The 15,765-nt window shown below is 42.1% G+C and overlaps 1 protein-coding gene and 1 long non-coding RNA gene across 5 annotated transcripts in view; one reads left to right on the plus strand and one right to left on the minus strand.

The window, feature by feature from the left end:
- The window catches only part of RGL1 (ral guanine nucleotide dissociation stimulator like 1), a 254,758-nt gene that overhangs the window by 130,725 nt on the left and 108,268 nt on the right, over positions 1–15,765 (minus strand). The window lies entirely within an intron of this gene.
- On the plus strand, positions 3,743–9,294 carry LOC122211429. The gene is made up of 3 exons (XR_006198679.1): positions 3,743–3,920; positions 7,465–7,673; positions 9,121–9,294. It is a non-coding gene; the product is annotated as an uncharacterized LOC122211429 (long non-coding RNA).

Below are 15,765 nucleotides of genomic sequence, written 5' to 3' on the forward strand. Positions count from 1 at the left end.
GGCAGGCCAAAGGCAAAGGACTCCTCTGACCATTACGGCAAACATTTTTCAACTAATAGTTTACCAATTGCTGGCAGTTACTCTTAATTGATGTTGATGATGCTTGCCTGAGGAAGAAGTTGGTTATTGGAATACTATTTGTAACTTGGGCTAATGAGCATGATTACCTCATCTAATTATAGATTTCTGTAAAAGAAAAAAGGACAACAGAGGTTTATTCACGTGGTTGAAAAGATCAAAACATGCAACAGTCAGCTCAGACATAACGCCCGGTCTGTGTGATATATAATCAAACATCCTGCAAAGTGGAGAATGGGGGACCTGATGCCATGTAGGGCTTTGACCAAGATTCTGGAAGGAGCTTCTGGTCAATTAGCCTAATCGTACCTTGTTTCAGAGCTAAAGGAACATCCTTTTTCTGTAATAAAGGTAATGGAATAGTACTGAAAGCTCGAATGAACTAGAACTGCTGTAACATAGTGGCTAAGAGTGAGGGCTGCAGTCAGAAACACCTAGATTTGAGTCCTAGATCCATCACTCCTCTCTGAAGCAAGGTCTTTAACATCTCTAAATCCATACAAAATAGGGATACAAAACACCTTCCTCACTGGCCCATACTGAGAAGTAAATGAGATAATACACATCAAGGCTTTAGCACAGTATCCAGCACGGAGGTAAATTCTGAGCTAACATCGTCTGTTGTTATTCATCAGATCAACAATTCGCAAAAGCTAAAGGAGACTGATTATATTACAATTCAGACCCATACATCAAGTAACTCAAGATTTTGCAGTTTGAAGCTAAAACTTCATGATGCAGTGAACCTAGAAAGAACTCAAAGCCCCCACAAACTGTTCAGTCAGTGAGTACCATTTACTGAGCTGCTACACAGCACAGAAAGATACCGTGCCTGGTATTCTTGCCCACCTCCTTCTACCTCCACATAGTGATATTTTTGAATCGCCATAACATCCCCTCCTATTCTTAAGTCCCTCTGATAGCTCCCCATTGTTAAGGATAAAAACCGAAATCCTTTTCATATTCCACAGGGTCTTGCCTAGGCTGGCCCCTGCCTACCTCTCCTGACTCCTCCCATGTACTTTACATACATGCTCTGAGCTCCAGCAACCCAGCCATCTTTCAATATCTTGACTATATCTGGTCCCGGTCCATGACAGAGGCTTTACACATGTGATTCTCCTTTTGGGGACATCCCTCCCTCTTCTCAAAGCTCTCCCAACTGGGTTAAATTCCCCCTCTTATGTGTTCTGATGGCACCATGTTCCTCTCTCTGTCACCACAGCCGTAATTTTACATTTCATTGTATGCTCTTTTGATAAATATCTGTTTCCCCCAAACTCCATGAAGGCAAAGGTAATTAAATTCTTTCTCATCATTGTTTTCTAGTACCTCCCACAGCACCTAGCACATGATAGGTAAATAGATGTAAATAACTATGATCGATTGCTAGATACAGACACATAAAGCCACGCTGTACGTTCAGTAAGTGCTTTGTAATTGCTGCTGAGTGATATAAATAAATCTCAGATATTGTCTCTACCTTAAGGTTGTTTATACTCTGAAAGCAGAGAAAAGACATAAAAGGATAAAATGAAAAATTACCCATAGAGCCACAGATCAGCAAGTACAGATTAAGAGAACAGGGTCCACTGAGCGATGTGTCACTGAGAGGACACCAACAACCTCGATCAGGAGGCACTCATTCATAAAGGACTCACAGATAATTACAGTTTTTATTGAGACTGTGTTAACCACCACTTTGAAGACAAAGAGAAACATGAACTAGGAGGAAGAAGTGGAGGACTTTCAGTAGGAGAGATGGCAGGTCAAAGGATGGTATTTGGTTGGAGAAGAGACCCAGACAGTCAAGAGACATGAGGTTTGGGTAAAGTACCCAGGTGGCAGAGATTCTTGCATTTTTTGTAAGAGAATATCGAAATGATACAACAGAGGGTGAACAAGGCGATTGTAATACTTGTCCACAGGTGAGTCGGGGATCGGTGGGGAGACAGCTCGGAGGTAGAGCGATCTGATAGGAAGCAATAAGGTAAAGTACATGCCAAACAGCTAACACCGAGGCTGAGGCCAGGGCTTTGAACTAAAGAAATGAATCAGGGTTGACGTTTTGGAAAAATGAATGTTGCAGCTTAATGATAGGCAGCGTGTTGCAATGAAATGAGAGGGGAAAGAACAGACCTGCAAGAATGCCTTTAAGAATGGCACACTGGGATTGTCCAGGGGACATTAAAATAGAGAGAAAATGGGAAGGACATTCTGCTTTGGGGAAAAAAAAATATTACCAGTTCAGATCTGGGGGGAAAGAAAAAAAAGATATTGAAGAGTGATAGGAAGGAAAGATAAAGACTAGAAATGAAGAAAGTAGTTGCAAGTTAGTAATGTATACAGGAAGTTGTCTGAAAGCATGAATTCACATGATTCCTCCTCAGTGGAGAAGCAGAATCTAAACAGTGTCAAGATGCACCCACAACTGAACACCAAACAAAAATAACCAGAGAGAAGAGCAAGAGGGAAAGAAAAAACAAGTAGAGCTTGAGTTATGGAAACTAACGCTGAAGGGAAGCTCATTGTGACTAAAACTTCTCAAATACACGAAAGTCAGACTTGGAATACAGTCAGTGGACTGTAGAATACTTCAAATGATAAGCAGTTTATCTTCTGTCATTATCGCAAGAAGCTATACATATTTTTAAGAGGGTTTTCCCTGTGTAAAAACATACAATTTTTTTTAAAAAAAACTTATCACCGGTTATTCTATTCTGTGACACTCTTCAATAAAATGTAACCAAAGTTAATTGAAAGTCTTACTGTGGTCAGTTACATAACACCAGGATTGCTGAATAGCTTAAATGCAGTGTTTTCCCAGAAATATTTGTCTTTTGGACGAAACCAAGAATGGAAAGTTTCTGCCTTAAAGGAGAACTTTTGAGAAGGTGGAAAGAAAAGAAAACCATACATAACAGACATATGACTTTTAACAACAATTAACCAATATGCTGCAAATAGAGGAACTACTCACACAGAAACACACAAAAACACAAAGAAAAGTGAATTTTACCGCTTTAGAGAGTTGATTGTGGATTGTATATCAATTAGATAATGTCTTTTTAAAAAATCAGAAAATATCTCATAGATTGCCTTTGCCAGGAACAAATGTAGGCACATCTTTGGTTCTTATTACTTTCGTGTTAAGCTGGAAGAGTCAATTCAGGCTAACCCATACTGATTCTGCTTTGTGTAAGACATGAAGTGAGGTCTACAGGACGAAAATGTGTTTCATTTGGGGCAGGAGAGGGGGTGGAGTTATTACCTTGGTTTATTCAGGATCTTCTAGATAGGCGAATAGCTGCTGCTCTAGAAAGCTGCCCATAGCCCTCACTCCTACCCTGGTTTTCCCTCAAAGATAATGTGTATGCACGTGTACATGCCTGTGTGTGTTGCAGAATGAGGAGTTTGGGGTGGATGTAGGGCAAGGTGGAATATTAGGTGGTGTATGTGTGTTGTAGGAGGAAGAACTGGTAGGTTGGCCTTCATCTTGAACTTTAATCACAAAAGATGACTTCTCTCCGAAATAACAGAAGGGCACTGTAAAGAAATGACGGCACAATTGTCAGTTACGTAGCAACCTTATGACAAAACAAGTAAGATACTTTGTTCCTGTAACCAAATAGGTCACATATTTTACATTATACAAAGGAACTTCTCTCCTGTGACTGGCCAGGACTCCCTCCTATGAAATTAGCACACCCTATGTCTCAGGAAACCACACCACCCTTGGCTGAAGTCTGTATGATCTTAGCATGAAGACCAGCAGGTGTTCTTGGCATACGAGCCCAACTTGCGCTAAGTTTGCGGCCTTCCCCACCTGAAAAGGCTTGCAGGTAAAGTGGGGGTTGGGTGAGCAGTGAGAAATCCCTCAATCTGATTAGTTCTTAAATCTATACCAGACTCAAGCTGCCCTAAGAAAGTACAATATATTTAGCAGGTTAGCAATTGGGACATAGGCTTGGATGCTTGTAACAGAGTTTATAACGATTGATTGATTGATTGATTGATTGATTGCAAAAAAAAAAAAAAAAAGAAAAAAGAAGATGGTTTTATTAAAGCATGGGGACAGAGCCCATGGGCAGAAAGAGCTGCCAAATTTATAACATTTTAAACAAGAAGGACTTCTATTTCTCTCTTGTAAAACAGTCCGGAGATAGGCAGTCCAGGCCTGGTGTGGCAACTTTGCTCTGTGAGATCACAGTCAGAGCCAGGCTTTTTCTATCTTACCGTTTTACCATCGAGGATGAGGCCCTGGTCCACATGGTTCACTGTCATGATGAAATTCTGAGAGGTCCAATTCTGTCCTGGAATCCTTGGAACCTACACCCACAGTGAATTTAATCTCTTTCCAGGACATAGAACTCATTGTAAGGCCTTCTGTACCTTCTTAGGCCTGTGCCTATAGGACTCAGGGAATTGTGCCCAGAAAAAATGATCTCTAAGGTGAGACCTGAAAGCCGAGATAGAATTAGAAGTAGTAGAAGAATGGGGTGCAGGCAGAGGAGAGACCAATCCAGGCAGAAGGAACAGAATTGGGGAAGGCCCTAGACTTAGAGGAATCACAGATCAAACACTAGGTCGCAAAACATGCCAAATAAGCTGTTCGTTTTTCCTTATAAAGAAGTAGTGCCTGCTATATCTTCACTTTGTGAGCACTAATTCATCTTACTAGCATAATGTACCAACTGGATGCATGTCCCTTGGAAACACGAGGCATGCTTTTGTTTTATTTTATGTAATCCCATAATCCCTCAAATGATCCTCCGTGAAGGGTCAGGTAAATAAATAACTATTTTAATGACTTTAATAGAGCACATCCTATGTGTAAAGCCCTGAATTGCACATACTGGCCCTGGATCTAAAGTAAGGGAGGCAAACAAGCAAACAAACAAAGTAAGCAGGCGAGAGGGGAGGGTGTGATTACGGACTTCTGTGGAACCATCCAGACTAAATTCCAAGTCAGAATGCTAGCATTACAGTTTGTCCCACTTAGAACGGCCATCCTAGCACACCCCAGGTAAAAGTCTGGCACATATCTGGGGGCAAGAATACAGGCTGGATGGAAGGGCATCTTTCAAGCCCCACCTTGGAAATACTCAGTGTTAGCGCTATATCCGATCAGGGAATGGGAGAGAAGACCAAACAGTGGGCTCTCTTTTAAGGGAAGAAAGAGCAACTTTAGATACTAAAGACTGTGAGCCTCCTGAAAACTTTAAGTATGAATGAAATTCCCAGATGGCGGGGAAGGGGTTTAGGGAAGCAGGGCAGAAGCGAAGAGAACAATCCGAGCAGGGGGAAAGGTTTGACCCCAAGCTTAGAAGTCAAATGTGAGGTCATCACAGAGCAGGCAGAGAGAAGGAGGCCACCCAGCCCAGCCCAGCCACACCACCTGGGCACGTGTGCCCACTGCACCCCTTGCTCACTGTCTCCCCACAGCATTCCCTAAGTCGTACTGACAGAAATAGGCAACTTCATCTAGCGTAGACTATCCAAGCCTCTCTGTGCTAGGGTCGTTTATTTGAGGTTCACATGCCTTGGGGTAGGTCGAGATTATGGACGGTTTAGTCACCATGGCATGAGTATCACCAATTTGAAGGCATCAGTGTTTTGGTGTTGATAACTGGCTAGCGCTTTCCATCATTACAATTTGCAGAGTGATTTTACACGAATCAGTTCCCTTATCTTCACAACAACCCCAGAAGTAGAAGTACTATCGCCATTTTATAACCTAAGAAACTGAAATGTCAAGACTACGGAGACAATGGAAATGCAAGAGTCATGTCTTCGGCCCAAGTCTTTTGACTCCAAACATCATGCTATTTTCAGAAGAGTACACGTTACACTTACCGTGATGAGCACTGAATAACCTATAGAACTGATGAATCACTATGCTGCACACCTGAAACTCACACTATATGTTAACTACACTGGAATTAAAATTTTTTTAAATAACAGAAAATAACAAAATAACATAAAAATATACCTTTTTTCTTAGAACATTTGTTTGCCTCTTTGCTGTTGCTTCTATTATTTAGGACTTTTGGCACCTTATAAAGTACAATAGTTCCTCATACCCATTAGTAATCAGAGGTAGGTACATGCACACTGTTGCCGGTACTAAGAATTCTGTCCTTCCCGGCTCTTTCATGAGTGTCTAATCTTTTTCATTCCCAGTGCCACTATCCTGATTCAGGATTGTACTGCCTGGCATGATGGCCCCATTTGTTCATTCATACAACCATGCAGGCAGCCGCTATGCCCCAGGTACTGAGCTAAGTGTTGGACATGCCGTGGGGATCAACACAGAGTCTCTGCTTTCAAAGAACTTACAGTCTAGGGAGGAGAGAGACAGGTAAATAAGACCTTACCAAGAATGTGAGAAGGCTATAATGGAGCAGGCACATGGCAGGGCCCCTGGCATCAAGTAGAGGCGCCTGTTCTAGAGTCATGGAGTCAGGGATGTCTAAAACTGAGACTTTAATGGAAAGGAAGCAAAAGTCAGCTGATGAGAAAGGAGAAAAACGCTCAGTTCAGGAAGAAGAATGGCATGAATGTTGAGAATAACAAAGCAATTTCACAGACGAAACTGAGTATGGTTTGATCTGCTGGAAGGATGAGTACAGCGGAGAAGGGTAGTTAAGAGACAAGGTTGACGTCAGATTAGGAAAGCTTGGGAGCCATGTTGAAGTCTCTGGACTTGATCCTGGGGCAGTGGAGACCATCGAAGGGTTCCACACAGCAGCGTTACATGAGAGACTCATATTTTGTTTTGTTTTTTTTTAATGTTTTTGTTTATTTTTGACAGAGACAGAGCGTGAACGGGAGAGGGGCAGAGAATGAGAGACACGGAATCTAAAGCAGGCTCCAGGCTCCGAGCTGTCAGTACAGAACCCGATGCGGGGCTCAAACTCACCAACCGTGAGATCATGACCTGAGCCCAAGTTGGACCCTTAACCAACTGAGCCACGCAGGCGCCCCAAGAGATTTGTATTCTAAGAAGATCTGACTGTGATAGGGAGAAAGGATTCGAGGGACATCGCCCCCATAGAAATACAATGTGAGCCACTTACATAATTTTAACTTTTCTAGAGGCCACATTAAAAACATAAAAAGAAACAGGTGAAATTAGTATTTTATTAATTAACTTAATTATGTTAATTTTCACATTATAGTTTATTTAACCTACAGTGTTAGGGGTGTGGACAGAAGTGTATTTGGGAAGAGGAAGAGAAGAAATCTGTTACAGGTAAGGACTCACTTAACTTTAGTCCATTTTACACACTAGCATCAAACTAATCTTCCTCAAATACAGCTCTCATGAAGATACTCCCTTGTTTTAATTTTTCCCATTTTTTACCTTTTGCCTGCCAAATAAAGCCCCAACTCCTTAGCCAGCAAGGGACCCTGCCCTCTCTCCAGCATCTCCATCCTCCCCTCTGCACAGCTGGGCCTCTTCACTCCCACCTGCAGACCCGACATCCAAGGGCAGTCGTGACCTTCTGCAGAAGGAACGAGAAGAGCTCCGCTCAGCGCTCTGGAATGGAGCAACTAGCCACTCCCACTGCTGGGAAGGCCCCGTGTTGCAGGTCTGACTCCCGGCTTGGAAATCTGCCCGGTCCCTTTGGGGTGGGGGCCCCGCTTCTTGCTTTCCATTCCATTCTTTCCTCTTTCCAGAGCTTGGAAGTCTGCCTGTAAACCTGAGTGTGGCAGCTGGAGCCTCCTAACTGCTGACACACTTTCTTATTCCCTCACTCCTGATCACATTTCTCAGTGCCACCTGTTGTATATGTCCCAGTACGAGTACCTCCCAACCTGGAGATTTGTCACCTACCTCGCAATACCAGCTCTCCTGCCTAGGTGACTGCCTGTCATCTGTTGTCGTATTCCCACGCCGATCCCTTCCAATGCCTTGTCTGTCAGCCCAGACTCCTTCTCCTCCTGCCCTGGCCCTGTGGGCAGGTCTAGCCTCTGCCAGTTCACCATCTTTGGCAGTGAGCCAGGCTATTTCTAGCAATGTCGTGAGCTGGACAATTGACTTTCAAGGCCTTGCAGATTAGCGCCCCACCTACCACTGAAGCATCTTTCTCGCTACCCTTCTGTACCCTTTACTCCAGTCAAAATAATTTAATCATTGTTTGTTATTCATGCCTCATGCTAAATACCTCCCTGATAGAGTCCTGCCAACCGCTCAGCCTGGAAAGGGCCTTCTCCCATTCCATCCCCATTGACTGAGGAATTCTTCATAAATACTGAGTCCAAAAATACGACAATCATAATCTCCTCCCCACCCTGACTGGAAATTACATTTCCCCCCTCTGAACTCCTGTGGCTCATTATCTGGGCTTCAATTATGGATTTTATTGCATTCCTACTTGTTTTAAATGTCTTATCTTTCTAAGACTATAAATAAACATCTTGGGAATAAGATCCATGTCTGATTACTTAGCAAAGCAAAATAGGAGAGAGGGAAAGCGGGAAAGAGAGATTTGGCTTAATTTTGCAAAATGAGTAATGGTCCATCAAGGATTATAACTGAAGAAGCTCACACTTTCAAGTGCCTGCTTAGCATCCTTAATCAAATCATTCCTGAAACATAGGGGATAAGGGCTCCTTGTCCCTGTAGACTTTAAGGAAATTCACTGAGAATCCCTTAGCTAATAATATTATTCTATATATATATGTTCCTTATTTTCTTCCCTTTTGCCTCTCTTCTTGGAGTTATTACTTTTAATCTCCTCTCACCCTCCCTCCCTCTTTCTTTCTTGGTCTCCCCCTCCCTCACCCCAACGTTCCATGGCTCCCCAAAACAGAGCTGGGATAAATTCATTCACCCGGCTCAGATCCCTTCCGTCCTTCCTTCGGGCACTTACCAGGTCCACAAGTGCGATTAAGGGGGCACGGCAGCTTTCCCCACTGACACAAGGAAACTCAAGGACCCAGGGAATACAGCTACTCCCTCCACTGGCTATCTTTTAAAAATTCAATGGTAGTGGGGAAGGCATGGACTCACAAGTGTTTCTGTTTATGATTAAGGTGGGCAAAGTGACGTCTAGCACCCTGCAGAAAACTCAGCCTCTTGTACACCGTATGGCAGGTGCATCTAGACACGGAGACCTGACTGCATCCTCATTTTGCCAAGGTCTGTGCCACAGTGTGGTGGGAATGAGTTTAGCAGATTGTTCATCATTATTTGTACTCACTTCCCAGCTTTCTTCTTAGGAGCTCCAGACACTTTGGAAAACATGACAACAATCTCACCCAATCCCTGTACGGTAACGACAGCACACTATAAAATAAAATAATTATAATCCACCCACCAAATGTCTGTACTACCTGCAGTATTCTCTAATATTGGACATCTGAGTGGCTTTCATGTCTAATTTTCCTGTTCAACTGTAAAAATATAGTGTCAAATCCTAGGCCATGATCAGGAGTCCTATGATGCCAGCCAGATGTCAAAATACGGGATTTTATGAAGAAGCATTTAACAATGCTGAAACATGCTTCAAAGTGCTTTCAAGTGGTTAATCATTCCCCTCTGGTTCCGCATCTGGATGATGAGTTCCATTTCCCTGATGAAGCTATAGGTGCTGAGTTTCCATTAGAGGCATCAAAGCAGACTCTCTCTTGCCTCACAGATCTGATGGGGAACAGAGTTGGTGATTATCTCTTAAAATACCATGTGCCTGAGCTGGCATGAAATGGCCAAGCCTTATCTTCCAGATGCTTTGCAGGAACGGAAGCCCAGGTGTCCTTGTGGCACGTATATGGAGACATAGTGCCCCGGTGAACAGTCCTCATAATTAGAACCCACATCCTCTTCTAGCCCAGCACACTTTTAAAGTGTAGGACAAGAACTACTCAATTGATTGGCTTTGGAGCTGGATGGATCCGCTAGTAGATGACGTGAGCATCATTTCTTTATGTATCAGATGTCCAACAGCTAAAACCCAGAGAGCTCTTTAAGAATAGAAACAGAAACCAGCCACACAAGTCTGCAAAAACATTATTTTTCTTCCTAGCCAAAATAGATATTTATAATCTTGAGCGTTTAAGTGGGCATAACCTTTTTAAAGCACAATTTGGTAATACTTACCAATATTAAAAACATACATTCCCTTTGAACGAGTAATGTCACTGCTAGGAATTTATCCCGTGTATGTCCATGGACTATTTCAACAAAACATGTGTACAAGGATGGTCACTGACGTATTATTTGTCATGGTTTTAAAAATACATCAAAATGTCCATCAGTACAAGGACACATCCATATAATGGCTTACTATGGGCTGGTTAAAAGAATGAGATGGATCTGTGCGTGCCAATATGGAAAGATTTCTAAGATCCATCATAAGGAGCAAAGGCCAGCTATAGAACAGTGTGTGGACACAGTGTGATCCCTTATGTGTTAAAAAATGCACACATATGTGGAGATGGGCACATAATTACACTCAGTCACTCATTACACTCATTCTTGTGAAAGAATCTCAAGAAATGGTTAGCAGTGGTTAACTCCGGATAAAGGACTTCAGAAGGGGTGGAAAGGTGGCTTAACAGGGTAGGGTACATTTGGGAGAGAGATCAGGGACCAGTTTAGGTTTCTTATTTGTATTCCCCACTATTAAAAATATAACAAATACTCTATTATTATTCTAAGGGTTTCTAAGTTAGTGTCTTCAACAGCAATTGAGCGTGTGGCCAGTGAGGGAAGAAAAAGAGATTTTGGTAGAGCGATCAATAATACCCCTGGCCAGCTGAGCTGAAGAGGAAGCATTCTTGTCCACACAGAGGAGGAAGTTGGCCCCTGCAGAAAGTGTTTAACTGTGCTTTGGAGCGGAGGGGGAACTGGAAAGAAGAAGAGTCATAATTTCCTCATCCGGATTTTTAATTGAATTTCATTCTTTTCTACTTATTGTACTTTAGAAAAGGGACTTTGATAAGAGGAACTAGCCCTTGCCTGAGAATATGAGGGACGAAAGTGTCATCTCAGGTCCCCAGAAAGATTCAAAAGGCACGCTCCTAGCCATCCCCCACCCCGCTGGCCAATCAGAAGCCTAGAAGAGAGGTATTAGGAGGGAATATTGACAAAGCTACTTAGCAAGAGACCTCGAAGGATGAAAAATATAAACCAGCCTTAGAGAACAGATCTTCAAGAGCTGCTGTTGCCACTGAACAACATGACTCCTTTGTTTTCCCAGGCCTGGGGAGAAAAAGAAAACCTTACGCTTCTGCATACAGTCTTGAACTTGTATTCATCAATCCACTTCATGTTCCTGGTTGGCATGGCATATGCAATTGCTTATCCCAGCAGTGTGAAGAGATAAGGCAAGACTGAGACTCAAAAGAGTCTATCGTATGGTAAGTCTCACCTGTCACACAATGTTTGTTTGTGACGTACCTGGAGGTTTTCCATTGGCCCAAATCCACCTCCGGGGCTTTCATTATGGAGCAAGTTTGTCAACATTTACCTGAGTAAAATATCCACTGACACTGGCTTAGATACGAATCTGATAAAAGAGCATGACTTTAACATTATTTTCTACCTGAGGCTGATCCCAGGATCACCATTCCCAGGGTAAGCATGAAATTTTCCCCTCTTCTCTCTCAACCATCCAGTCATTCAATATTAGGGCAGAAAAGGGTGGGTCAGCAACTTTACAAGCATTGTTGGATAATTTCCAAATGCTGGAGCTTCTTCAGGGAAATGAACTCCCCCCCCCCCCCAGGGCAAGTTACTTCAGCTAGTTACAGCACAGGGGTAAGGAGGCTGAGGTCATGAGCTTATTTACCCTGAGGGCCAATTAGTTTCGATCTGTTTCATGGCCACATCCTGCATCCCTCAACCCAAACATCTGTTTCAAAAATGGATGCCCTTGATGGCGAGGGGTACTGATCCAAAGTAAAATAGATGTGTTAGTTCAAATTTATCATGCTCCTGGAAAAATGACACAGAACATGTCAACAATGTTAAAATTAACACCCCCTAGTGTCTGTTCCAAAGAGATCAAGAACATTAACACCAAGCAGACTTCAATGACCCCACACAACTGCTAGACTGGTCATCAGACAGCAAATAGCTGCCTATTCAGAGAGATCCCATTTCTTCTTCAGAAAGCTGTCCTACTGACAACAAACCCATTTTCCCACTAAGATAATTCTTAAATAAAATTATTTCCTTTAGCACGTAAAGGCTGTCCTACTTGTTTACAGGTATTCCCCCCGGGGGAGGAAATCAGAACCAAATTCTATACCCTTTATATCTCACTAAGTATTTTACATAAAAACTAAACTGAATGAACATTTTAGTTCTGAGTATTTTTTGATCTGAGTATTTGATCTGAGTATTTTTCACACTAATTAGATACTGATCTTTTTCTTCTATTAATTGATAGTTCCTGGAATTGCCCCAGTTCTTCCCTTTCACCCACACACTATGCATTAAATACTTCCCCCCACCCTCCCCAGTTGGGTCACAGAACCCAACAGTGATACCTTTCCAGCACTCATAAAAAGAAACAAATTTACAAACTCTTTCCTCAGGCTTTTATCTATCTCCTTGTTTTTGAAGTTTCTCCAATGTAACGTGCACACATAAACAGTATCTGAAATACCATATGCACCCATATCTGAAGCACATATAAAGACCTAGAATTAGCCTTGGGGGCTATCTGACACACTCCCCTTGACCTAGAATTAGCCTTGGGGGCCATCTTACATACTTTGAAATCTGAGTACATCTGCAACCTTAAGCTCTCTGATCTCAAGATAAGCAAAGTTTGCAATGCCACAAATAAGAATCACCACTTTTAATCCCTGATTCCAGAAAATGGGCAGCCACACTGCTCACTTAGAACATGAGTCTGTCCACTAGGGGAGGAGGGAGTCTTGCCTTCTCTGTTGCTTTCAATTACCTACAGGTGGTCCCTGAAAGACTGGCAAAAGAAGTCTACTGGAGGCTCCCAGATCCACAGTGCCAGGCATACAGTTCTGCCAGGGGGCTGGAATTTGCCCTCAAAGAAGCACTGAAGCCAGGCCTCAGGGAGAGCTATAACTAATAACTAATTCTCTGGAGGTTGAGCCTGTTTTTAATGATCTCAGAAAGTATGTCACCCTACCCAGAGAGACTTACGCTGACCATGTATATCTTTATTCAAAATCTAAGGCATGGTTGAACCATGAAAGCCATACATCAAATGAGACTGTGTACAGAGAATCTGAGCTATGGAGTCCACACCCTCTTCCCTTTCTAGAATTTCTATTCTTTCCAACATCTTTCAAGAATCTTACCTTACCCAGTTCTTCGTGGGCTATCAAGCTATCCACAGTTCTTCTGTTTACCCCCTAAAGACCTGGAACATACTCTCTAAAATAAGATGCCCCCAAATCTCTCCAAACCATGAAGCATTATATATGAACACCATTTTATTTAATATATCTTACATACTATGTGGTTCCTCTTCCTTACTACTTGTTTATGAGGTCACTAGGAAAACCCCCATTCTCTTGACGTCTTCCCTCTTTTATTTATTTTCGATATCCCCCCTTCTCCCTCCTTAGCTTTTCCCTTCTTCTCTATCCTATAGTACAGGGCCCCTTTTCTCCTTTACTATTTAATCCTAAACACAGGCTCTGCCAGAGCTATTGCTGCATCATGCTGATTTGCACCAGCTGTGCCTTATGGTGGTTAACCCCATGCTTATAACAGGGGCTCCTTAGATCTTCCTCTGAGAACAAGACTCCACATATACATCTAAAAGTCAAAACTAGTGGGGTGGAAACGGAGCCAAGAATAGATTCTGCTTTGAACTACTGATCACATTAAATAAGAAAAAAAAAAAAATGGAACTGGAGGAAAGAAAAATGCTACCCAGAGTTATAGCTTAAGGATTTTTTTCTTGGACACATATAACAAACTATAAAGATAATCTACTCCTTCAAACGTCCCACTTTTAAATTTGATGTTAATTCTTTCAATATTAATGAGGGAAAGAGGCAGGTCAAGGCAGGGAGTGAAGGAAGGGAACACTGTCATCATGAAAAATTCAAGTGACAATAAAAAGTATACTCCCAAATTAAAATAAAGCAGCCAGGAGCTTTATCATGCAACCAGAATTGGCAAAGCTTAGGATGCTTGAGAATCTTACAAAATTGTGAAAAACCAAGTGCATGAAGCAACAGTTGGGAATTCAAGTTTAATGATGTTATTCTCCAACTTTGGGCAAATCATAATCTCAGATCATCAGTTTTCCTATCAACTCCCTCTCTGAGGAGTCACTGGCAAGGTCACCAGATGGTTTGTGTATACTGAATTGTCTGCCCCGTTTATTTTCCATTATGGAACCATGTGTAATGGTCCTGTGTTTGAACACGATCAGATATTGTGAATGACTGTCATTAGAATGTAATGACTCTTCTTCATTTCTGCCCCAGTGCAACTATATTCCAGAGTCTCCAAACCAAACGCTATTTGTGCTAGTTCCATAGGATAATGGACAAATGCCATTGGTTTTGTTAAAAGAAAAATCTTGCAGATTGTAAAATTTTTATTACTTTCAAAAACTCTAGTTAACCTCAAGATCAGGGACACAAACATTAATCCATCTGATGCAAGAGGACACCAGCAGTCCAAGAAAAATATGACAGCGTTAACTTTTTATTACAAAGCTCATCTACTTACAAGTTAGGTTCCCAAAGGCTATCTTCAAGTCTGTTTTTCTGTTAAGGCCAGGAGGACATTAAACAACCCACTGCTAGTAATCTGTTGATGGCAGGCAGAAATGTACTGCAGCTCAGGATAGCTTCAATCCATCTGTGGACGTTCTTAAGTTGAAAATATGTAAGAAACAGAACTTCTTGTACTCATTTTATTCACCTGAAGCACTTAGAGTAAGTTTCTGTCCACTAAAAATAGCAGCGGCATGATTTCAGGCTCCCCAGAAAACACAGCATTCCATCACACTTCAAGCACTGAATTATCAGTTCCTAAGCACCAAGAACATCGGCACAAAAATGGAGACTGCCACCCACAGTGGCAGACAAAGGTCTGGATATTTTGGTGGGCAGACTTTCCCCAGGAAGCATGAAACTTCTATGGCCCTTCACAATCTGCCCCTGACCTCCTTTCAAGCCTCATCTCCCCCTACCACTTCTTCTTTGAAGCCTATCTTCCATCCGTATTGAAGCACTCTTCATCCCCCACCCCTTCTAGCCTCTATGCGCTTGCACATGCTTTTCCCTCTTCGTGTGCAAAGGACTTCCCTCCCCACCCGCAACTCTTGGTATAGTTCACCCTGTTCATTCTCCACATCTTGGTTTATACGTCACGTACTCGTACATATCATTAATTACTCTTAGCTTTCCCTAACCTCCCAAATTCAGGCAAAATAGTCCTCCTATGTGACCCCTTACAACCCTGTATCTCCCCTTTACTTTCCTGATTATGTGTATGATGCCTTTATGTTTGTTTTAATCTGTGTTCCCCCTGGACTGTAAACTCCGTAAGACATCAGTCCTGTTCATAGTATTTACTCAACAAATATTTATTGAACAACTGAACTATGAACAAATATTTATTGAGTAAATAATTCACTATTCTTTATTTACTAAGGTATAAATTAATTTATTTTAGATGTTTTATTTAATGATATCTGTCACTATATTTTTTTACTTATTTACTTT

Source organism: Panthera leo, chromosome F3, assembly GCF_018350215.1.
Source record: "Panthera leo isolate Ple1 chromosome F3, P.leo_Ple1_pat1.1, whole genome shotgun sequence".
Lineage (NCBI taxonomy): Eukaryota > Metazoa > Chordata > Mammalia > Carnivora > Felidae > Panthera > Panthera leo.